Source organism: Schistocerca gregaria, chromosome 3, assembly GCF_023897955.1.
Source record: "Schistocerca gregaria isolate iqSchGreg1 chromosome 3, iqSchGreg1.2, whole genome shotgun sequence".
In the NCBI taxonomy this organism is placed as follows: Eukaryota; Metazoa; Arthropoda; class Insecta; order Orthoptera; family Acrididae; genus Schistocerca; species Schistocerca gregaria.
This window is the reverse complement of record NC_064922.1, coordinates 256,165,235-256,175,095: the sequence shown is the minus strand read 5'-3', so window position 1 is coordinate 256,175,095 and position 9,861 is coordinate 256,165,235. Positions and strand designations below refer to the sequence as shown.

Here is a 9,861-nt window from a genome sequence, read left to right as displayed (position 1 = left end):
ATTTGGAAAACAGGGTGCAAAGAGTTGAAATCTCACATATTTCTAAAAGTTTAGTAGTAAACCACTTACCAGAACTGAAATATATTAATATAGGTGTCCCCCAGAGAAGTGTATAGGGCTCAGTCCTCCTCCTTATATATTAAATGATTTCCCTCTGAGTGTCAAGTATGGAGAAAAAAATACTATTGCTGATGACAGCACTGTAGTGATTACACACAAAAATTCAACTCAGTGAGCAGAAAAAGCCAGTGGAGCTCTCAGAGTCATCTATAACTGGTCATTAAGGAACAGAGTAACTTTAAATGTCAAAAAGGCTAAATGTACAAACTTCTGATAAAATAAAAAACCTAATGATACTATATTAAAGTAAATAATGATGTACTAGATTGTGTAAACAATACCAAATTCTTGGGGATGAATGTAGATTGTCAGTTGAAATGGACATAACATGTGCGATTTCAGCAAAGAAGCTATAAGAATGTTATGCCCTGCAAATCCTTACAACTGTGTGCAGCATTTCATGCCTCAAAGTAGCCTACTTTGGATATATGCTTTCAGTCCTCAGTTATGGGATAATGTTTTTGGGAATAAGTGCTGGGAACATACAGACTATTTTAAAGATACAGAAAAGAGCTGTATGAATAGTAACAAATAGTTGTCACTGGACACACTGTAAAGATTTATTCAAAAACCTGGAAATTCTGAAAGTTCCATGTGAATACGTCTATCAAAACATCATGTATATAAGAAAAAATCTTAATCTGTACACCACAAACCGCACAATACATGACCATGGAACCAAATCCAGACAATGTTTACGTCTAAACAGAAGAAATGAGCCATAAACTCGAAGTAGTGGATTATACTATGGAATAAAATTGTACAGCAGACTACCACAAGAAATAAAAGATGCAATGATCCCCACACCTTTAGCCAAAGCCTAAAAAACACTGTTTGAGGAGTTTTGGACTTGTTTTCAGAAGGCATAGGGTGTGCTATGTTTCTCCTCATATTTCTAGGAAATCCAAGGCTCAGCCACCTTTTTGTTGTGTGCAATCTATTCCTGTTGCCTTCAAAAATAAAGTGAATGCAGAATTGGACAGACTTCAGTTCTATGAGTGGTGCAACCTGTTATGGCTAGTGAATAGTCATATCTGCTATTTGTAGTTTGGGAGCCATTGGGGAAACTTAGCCTCTGTGGTGACTTCAGTACCACTGTCAGAGTGCAGTCAATCATTGATAGATATCCTCTTGCATGCCAGGAGGAACTGTTGGCAAAAATGCATGTGGTCAGTACTTTTCTAAAATTGATTTGTGTGAAGCATATCTGCAGGTTCTTGTGAATGAAGAATCTCGGCGAGTTCTGGTTCTGAATACTGCTTTTGGTCTCTATCAACATTTATGCCTTCCTTTTGGTCTGAGTAGTGCCTCTTTTATTTTCCAATGATTTTTAACATAATTGACTACATCTGTCTTAGATTGCATTAATTATCTGGATGATATTGTTGTCATGGGCCCCTCCATGCTGATCACTTGAAAATTTGAGTGCCTCGTTTTCTGTCCACAGGCTTACAATGCGACCTCAAAAAAATCTCAGCTTTTTCGACCTTATATTCTTTATTTGGGGTTTGAGGTCTCGTGAGATGGGGTTTGCCCTCTGACAGACCACACCTCTACTGTTATGTCTGTGCCTCTACTGTTACGTCTATGCCTCGCCCCTTGTCCACGAAGGAGCTTCAGTCCTTCCTGGGGAAGATAACCTACTACTATAAACTCCTGCCAGAGGCAGCTACAGCGATATGCCCTTTGCATGCCTTTTTATGTGAGAATGTACCTTTCTTCTGCAGCCCAAATTGTGGATGTGCTTTTCAAATATTAAAATCCAAACTAATCTCAACCCCTTGTTTAGGTGCATTCTCTCTGGATCAGCATATATTTTGATGACTAATGCCTCACAGTATAGCCTTGGCATGGTCATAGCACAGTGATGTGCTGATAGCTTTGAATGATCTGTTGCTTTCCCCTCTAAATTTATCTAACAATATTCACAGTTTGCAAATACACTTCTTCATTTCCCATGGCTGTAGCGTCTGCTCTTTCAGACATGCTTGTATGTCCGAAATACTCTGGATACTAATACATAAACACTGTAAAATACAAACATTGCAAAAATTGTATTACATGCCAACACAGGCCAGAAATATGATAGTAATAATGTGTCTCCCTGTGTGGGAATCGCAGAAAGTGTGTGATCACTACAGGATGTGGACACAGTCACTCATGCAGGTTTCGATCAGTCCAGGAAGTGTGCATGGATAACTGATGTGGTTAAGGTGACTGCTTGCATTAAGTGGGAAATCTGGGTCTGAGTCTCAGTCCAGCACAAATTTTCATGTGTCACTAATAAATTGTACAGCTGATGTCTAATTTTATTTGTAATCTGTGAATACATCTCTTCTATTTCATACAGCTGTAGACTGTCAGCAGTGTCTGCTCCTTCAGTCATGCATGCATGTACTATATAGCCATTGTAAAATACAGACATTGCAAAAATTGCATTTTCAATAATCTACCACAAGGATTAAAAAGTCTTAGCAGTATTCCTTGCACTTTAAAGTCCGAACTGAACAATTTCTTCATGGCACATTCCTCGTACTCTGACGCAGAGTTCCTGGAAAAAATTGAGCTAATACCTGTATTATATGGTTAATTATGCTGAAACATACTCAGCAGTTTGTTATCTAAATAGGATTCATTTAAAGTTTATTTTATCTATTATTAATGTTTGTGATGTTAATTTCATGTATACACTTGTTCCATGAACATGAGGATGTCATCCTCAATTTGGTCACATAGAACTAGTCATATAAATAAATAAACAAAAATAAATATTATTACTACCTTAGGTTATTTGACTTTCTGATGGACTATAATACTATAGCTTAAAATCTGACAGTTTTTCAGTGCCTGTTTCTTAAATTTAGTTTTAATATCAGGAAAAATATTAGATTGCCCACATGAAAATGGACAGTGCAGTGCCACAGTTTCAAGTAAAATTTGATAGTAATTGACAGTTTCAATACTTCAGATATTAGTTACACTTTTAATTTTGCACTAGAGCTTCATTTTTGTACAATGAGACAAAGAATTTGTTTTTAGATGTAAGTTAAGACACTGAAGTTTCTAATTATTCTTAAATTATTTCTCAATGGATATGCTGGTGACAGTGACTTTAGATTTTAGAATAGGGAGACATTAAAATATTTAATTAAATGCATTAGCACCTTTTGAGTCTAGAAGTACTGTGGTGTTAAAGGCAATCATACAATTCACGATAGGTCATTTCCACTATTTTACAGTAGCTAGCCACTAGAAGAAACCAACTTCAAAGAATTTAAAATCATATAATAATATGTGGAATCCTAAACATACTTCTGATTTGTAACTTCATAATAAAATGAAGGAGAAGAATGAATCACAGACCCTGCAAAACTGATCTGTTGAAAAAATGGGTTAGCTAGAACCTCTGGTTTGTAAGATTTTCACTTTGCAGTGGACTTTGAGCTGTTTTGAAACTTCATGTGTGCTAGACTATGTCTTGAACACAGTATCTTGCTTTATTCAAGCACAACTCTTGATACCCATTCTTAGCTTCAGTTCTGCTGGGACCTTTCCCTCATTTTCCACTAGTACCTCGAGATATGCAAGAGTGCTCCTGTGAAGTTTGGAGGATATGGAAGAGGTACTGGAAGAACTGAAGCTGTGAGGGCAGACAGTGACTTGTGCCTGAACAACTATGCGAGCATTTCCCACAAAAGGTCAGGGTCAAGGTTCAAATTGCAATTCAGCACACAGTTTTAATCACTCAGGGAGTTTCAAAAAAATATACTCCCTACTCTCCACTACAGAGTGAAAGTTTTCTTCTGGAAACAGCTATTAGAGTGTGACTTATGTATTTCTCCACAGTATCATTTTTTTAGGAATGCTAGTCCTGTAAGAAATGCTGTTGGCTTCTGTGAAATCTGGGAATTACTGGGTGATTACAATTTAAGTGCAACTACTCACTGAGGTCCAGTGTGGTCTGTAAATATCGAATGTCAGTGAAATTTGGTTGATGTGTCAATGTGGAAATGATTTACATTGGAAAAAAAATAGTTCCAATTTTGACCATCAGTGCAAATTTGACACTGTGAATATAAGAAAGATATATAGGAATGTTTCCAGATGTAATGGATCTGGTACAGGATGTAGGCAGAACAGGCCAAGCAAGTGAGAAAGATATAATAATGATTAACTGCCGCTAACACAATTCTTTTAATATAAGCACCGGAGACAACAAATGCTGGAGCCATAAAATGACATGATCGACAGCTGCTCACAACAGTTCTGGTGGAAACTGAGCAACAGGTTTTTTTTTTCATATTGACCTTCAGCTGACGTAAAACTAAATGTGTCTGCAAGATCACTTGTTCTGAATCCATGTGACTTCTGATTCTGAGGATATCTAAAGGAATGTGATGGCAAGCTCAGGAGATAACACGATCATGGAAAGTTGTATTAAGCAGCTCTTTCACTGGGCAGGAGACATGATGTGTTGCCCCATACTGTATGAAAACTGATTTCCACAGTTGCTCTCTTCCAAAGCAGGAATCACAAGCTGTACAAGGTGGTCTCAATAATGTGCAATGGTCATGGTACATCTGACGGTACTTCTGTGTGTTTTCTCTCCAAAGAAAAATGGACTGAAAACAAAGGTATTCGTGAACCTACATCACACAGTCTCATAAAGTGAGTGCAACTGTTCTCTGTGCACAACACAGAGTTTAACAGCACCTCAAATTTGGCAGTTCTGTGTATTCACTGCACCCTGTAATGTAAAATGTACCTTGTCACTCCATAGAATATTGCCTGGCCATATGTCATCAACTTTGATCCATGCCATAAACCAAAGAGCAAGTTCAGAATGTTGTTGCAGATCATGAGGTTTCAGCTGCTGCACTGTCTGAATCTTGTACATATACCAGTGTAAAATAGACTTTAAAAATTTCCATACTGTTAACCATGGGATGAATGATTCTCATGATACTGTATGAGCATTAATGCTACCCAAGGTACATGCTACAGGTCAGTTAGAGCAATAGCAACCTCGTCAATAACTTCCATCAGGATATGACACCTTCCTGTTCCAGGTGCCACACCAAACTCACCTGTGTTTTTGAATTTGATTATCATATTTTTTAAACCATTTAATAACAGTGGGCCTCTCCTCAAACTTTTCAGCCAGTGATACTCTCTCAAAGCAGAACTGTAATTGCTACCATTCACATAAAATAGTTTCACTAACTGGTTTGATGCAGCTCTCCATGCTACTCTATCCTGTGTGAGTCTCTTCATTTCCAAATAACTATCACACCCTACATCCTTCTCAACGGTGTTTCATGTATTTCTCTCTTGGTCTACCTCTATGATTTTTACCCCTCACACTTCCCTCCTATTCTATTCTTGTCTAACCCATTTATTGTCCACGTTTCACTGCTATACATGGCTACACTCCAGTCAAATACTTTCAAAAAAGGCTTCCTAACACTTAAATCTACATTCAGTGTTAACAAATTTCTCATCTTCAGAAACGTTTTATATCTTCTCTACTTTGGCCATCACAAGCTAATTTGCAGCTCAAATAGCAAATCTCATATAATACTTCAAATGTCTCATTTCCTAATCTAATATCTAATCTAATTTTCTTACCGTCACCCAATTTAATTCAACTACATTCTATTGTCCCTGTTTTGCATTTGTTGATATTCATCTTATAGCTTCCTTTCAAGACAATGTCCATTCCGTTCAACTGCTCTTCCAATCCTTCGCTGTCTCTGAGAATTACAACGTCACTGGCAAATCTCAAAGTTTTTATTTCTTCTCATCGGACTTTAATTACTACTCCATTTTTTTTTTTTTTTGGTTTCCTTTGTTGCTTGTTCAGTGTAGAGATTGAACAACATTGGGGAGAGGCTAAAACTCTGTCTCACTTTGTTCTCAACCACTGCTTCCCTTCCATGCCCCTAAATTCATATTATTGCAGTCTGGTTTTTGTACAAGTTGTAAATAGTGAATATAAATGTCAAGGTATGCAGCTCTGAGTGGTTTCAAGTCCGAAACAGATGTGACTGAGCAAATTTGCAAAGGCTGTTGAATTCAGTCTTGTACATATTTTTTATTTCAACATCTTCCTTTTTATGTGGTGTATGAAACTGAACGAACTGAGTCTTGTTAACATCGAGAAACAGATCATTTGAAGTGAACCAATCTGAGCTGCTTTGAATATGGCGGTCACAGTGATCTCTAGACTGCAGTCTGGTATTTTGTCTGTCATAATGGCTGCATCATCTGCAAATGGAATGAAGTGTGTTTTTTGGCGCATACAGCATGACAGGTTATTGGTACAAATTGAGAATGGTGAGGGTCCAAGCACTGATGCTTTTGGTACTCCTCATTCAACTGTGCCTGTCAGGTGCCATTGCAAAATTATTCACCACTACACTATGACTTGTGATGCTCCCCTACTTTGCCATTTAAGCCATTGTGCTTAGCCAAATGCTCTACAAAAATCACAGAAGATTTCAACTAGTCACATTTTCTTATTTATTAATTTGATGAGTTTGTTAACAGACGAGAACATGGCTTTTTCATTTAAAATAACCTTTTGGAATCCAAACTGATTTTTACTATGGATGTTGTGTGTATTAACATGATACATAATGCTCACATACATAAACTTCTTCAGAATTTTAGAAAGACTTGGTAGCAATGAAAATAGCTGGTAATTGGAAGCCTCAGCTTTTTTTGCCTTTTTTGAAGAGTGGTTTGACAAGTATATTTGAGTCTATTAGGGACAGTACATTGATTTACAGATTCAGTAATGTGAGAAGGAGAACTTTAAGAATAAATTTATAGCAGTTCTTCAGCACTGAATTTGTGGCTGAGTTTGCCCCTCTTCTGACTATAATGTATTGTAGATCCCACGGGAAAAAAGTGTCCAGTTCTTGGAAAGAAACACAGGTCACACCCATCTACTAGAAGGGTAGTAGATGTGATCTACAAAACTACCATCCCATATGCTTGATACTGAACCTTAGAACATATTCGAAGCTCAAACATAATAAGGTAACATGAACAGAATGACCTCAGTGTCAACCAGCATGGATTCCACAATTATCAATCATGTGAAACCCAACTCTCACTTCTCTTACATGACACACTGGAAGCTTTGGATCAAGGCAGTCAGGAAGATGCAATATTTCTTGATTTTCAGAAAGTATTTGACTCAGTACCACACCTATGCTTACTGTCAAAAGTAAGATCATATGGGGTATCAAGTTAAATTTGTGATTGGATCGATGACCTTTTGGTAGAGAGGATGCAGCATGTTAACTTGGATGGAGAGTCATAGTCAGAGGTAGAAGTAACTTCAGGTGTGCCCCAGGGAAGTGTGTTGGGGATGGGGGGAGCTGCTTTTTCAGACAATATTAATAGTAACCTCAGACTTTTTGTAGATGACACAATTATCTATGATGAAGTGCTGTCTGAAAGCTGCATAAATATTCAGTTTGATCTCGATAAGATTTCAAAGTGGCGCAAAGACAGGTAACATCTTTAAATGTTCAGAAAAGAAAAATGGAGCACTTCACAAAAAGAAAAACAAAATCATATTATACTATAATATCAATATCAATGAATATAATATCAACTGGAATTGGCCAACTCATACAAAATAACTGGGCATATTACTTTGTAGGCATATGAAATGGAATGATCACATAGCTCAGTTGTGAATAAAACAGGTGCTAGGTTTCACTTTATTGGTAGAATATTGGGGAAGTGTGATCAGTCTAAAAGGAGGCTGCTCACAAATCACTGGAGCAACTGGTTATACAAGATTGCTCAACTGTACTGGACACACACCAAATAGGAATATGAACTGTATACAGAGAATGGCAGCATGAATGGTCACAGGTCTATGATCCATGAGAGAGTGTCACCGAGATACAGAAGGAACTGAACAGGAAAAATTTTGAAGACACACTTGAACTATACCGAGAAAGTCTATTAAAAAGATTTCAAGAACTGGCTTTAAATGATGACTCTAGGAATATATTACAACCGTTGAAGTTTCATTCACAAGGGGATTATGAGGATAAGATTAGAATAATTACTGCATGCACAGAGGCATTCAAACAATCATTCTTCCTGTGCTCCATATGTGAATGGAATGAGAAGAAACCCTAATAACTGGTACAATGGGAAGTACCCTCTGCTATGCACCTCAAGGTGATTTGCATAGCTTGTGTCTGTGTATGTGCGGATGGATATGTGTGTGTGTTTGTGCGAGTGTACACCTGTCCTTTTTTCCCCTAAGGGAAGTCTTTCCGCTCCCGAGATTGGAATGACTCCTTACCCTCTGCCTTAAAACCCACATCCTTTCATTTTTCCCTCTCCTTCCCTCTTTCCTGACGAAGCAACTGCCAGTTGCGAAAGCTCGTAATTCTGTGTGTGTGTTTGTGTGTTTTGTTCATGTGCCTGTCTGCCGGCGCTTTCCCGCTTGGTAAGTCTTGGAATCTTTGTTTTTAATATATTTTTCCCATGTGGAAGTTTCTTTCTATTTTGTATATGAACTTTTATACATATATATTGTCCACATCAGTGGCATTTTGTTTTTCATTTGTCTTATCACTTTCTTAATCTCTTCTGTTGTGATATAAGGGTACATGCAACTGACCACTTTTGTTCTGCACTGACTTCTGTAGAAGACTCACGGCTTCAACTACAGATCTCTTATAACAAATCTGAACAGCTATTGTCGTGTCAAAAATGACTGCTGAAGATATTGGCAACCATTTTATCTTCATCTATTATGCTGTCATTATGTCACACTTCAGTACTGTCTGTATCCTCTGAACATTTGTCAGTCCCCTTCTCACCACCTTCAAAAATGTTTTTACCACATTATTTGAACTGTCAGTTTCAGATTTAATGTTTATGCTCTTGAAGTTTTAATCACACTGATGCTACATCATAATCTGTAGTGTCCCCATATCCTATGACCATCCAGTAAGTCAACAATATGCAAGATTTAAAGTAACAGCACTGAGATGATCCGAAGTTATCTGAGTATCTTAGAATGACTTTCTATCTCAACTGACTTATACCGTAGGCTTGTTAAAAAGTCTTTAATCCAGTTCCAAACCTAGCTACTTGCGCAACACAAACATTTTCTTTAGTGAGTGTTGATATGATATTGAACCACTATTAAGAAGAAACTTGTAGGCCTATGAGAGAAGTGGTCAGCAGGAGACCAAAGTGTCAGTTAATTAATGCAATCACAATATATATCCATTGGAAATAATGAGTGATGTTTCAGTACCGCAGTTTGTAATGACAAGTATTACTACTGAAGAATATTTAGTATGGGCTTGTGAACCACAACGCTCTTGCGAAATTAACTTAGGAACGTTAACCAAGTGTGTCAGCGTAATAAAATAAAAAGCAGAATCAGTCCATACCGTATGTAAGAGGGTGTAAGTTCTTTTGTTTTTTTTTCAATGTGGTACAGACGTTTGAGCTACTTTGCTGGTATTGTTCTTTGATAAGTGATATTAAAAAAACCTGTAAAATGAAGAACTCTTTTAAAATTTCCTATAATTGCAAAGCTGGTTTAAATGACTGCTACGAAAACTCTTCTAATCCATAGAATTAATGACATAACATATTTACTCCTAAGTTCTAAAAGCAGATTGTTAGGAAATTCTTTCTGTGACGAAGTAATGAGTATCTTCCACAAAAAAAGTAGGCCCCTATAGTTCT

General features: G+C 37.2%; 1 long non-coding RNA gene across 1 annotated transcript; it reads right to left on the bottom strand.

Moving 5' to 3' along the window:
* Positions 1–2,460: 2,460 nt before the first annotated feature.
* On the bottom strand, positions 2,461–9,805 carry LOC126354123 (uncharacterized). The gene is made up of 3 exons (XR_007565267.1): positions 9,772–9,805; positions 9,561–9,663; positions 2,461–2,671 (listed from the first exon to the last, which is right to left on the bottom strand). It is a non-coding gene; the product is annotated as an uncharacterized LOC126354123 (long non-coding RNA).
* Between the last annotated feature and the right edge of the window lie 56 nt (positions 9,806–9,861).